We start from the raw sequence: 215 nt of genomic DNA, 5'->3' as shown, positions 1-215 counted from the left end.
GCTCTGTCCATCGGGGCGATAATTGTTCATTGTAATTGTCGGCGTTGTTCATTTAGTGCCAGCGAGTGCCATATGGGTAAAGAGCTAATTAGCTACAATAATACCAGGATCTGATGGGATTGTGGCAGCACTATTATAAATTCATGTGTATCAATACGGTATAATCTTTTAATATGCGTATAATGCGCTTATGTTATCAATTGTCATAAACGCCT

The sequence above is a fragment of the Penaeus monodon genome, chromosome 32, assembly GCF_015228065.2.
Source record: "Penaeus monodon isolate SGIC_2016 chromosome 32, NSTDA_Pmon_1, whole genome shotgun sequence".
In the NCBI taxonomy this organism is placed as follows: domain Eukaryota; kingdom Metazoa; phylum Arthropoda; class Malacostraca; order Decapoda; family Penaeidae; genus Penaeus; species Penaeus monodon.
Note: the sequence above shows the minus strand (reverse complement) of the source record.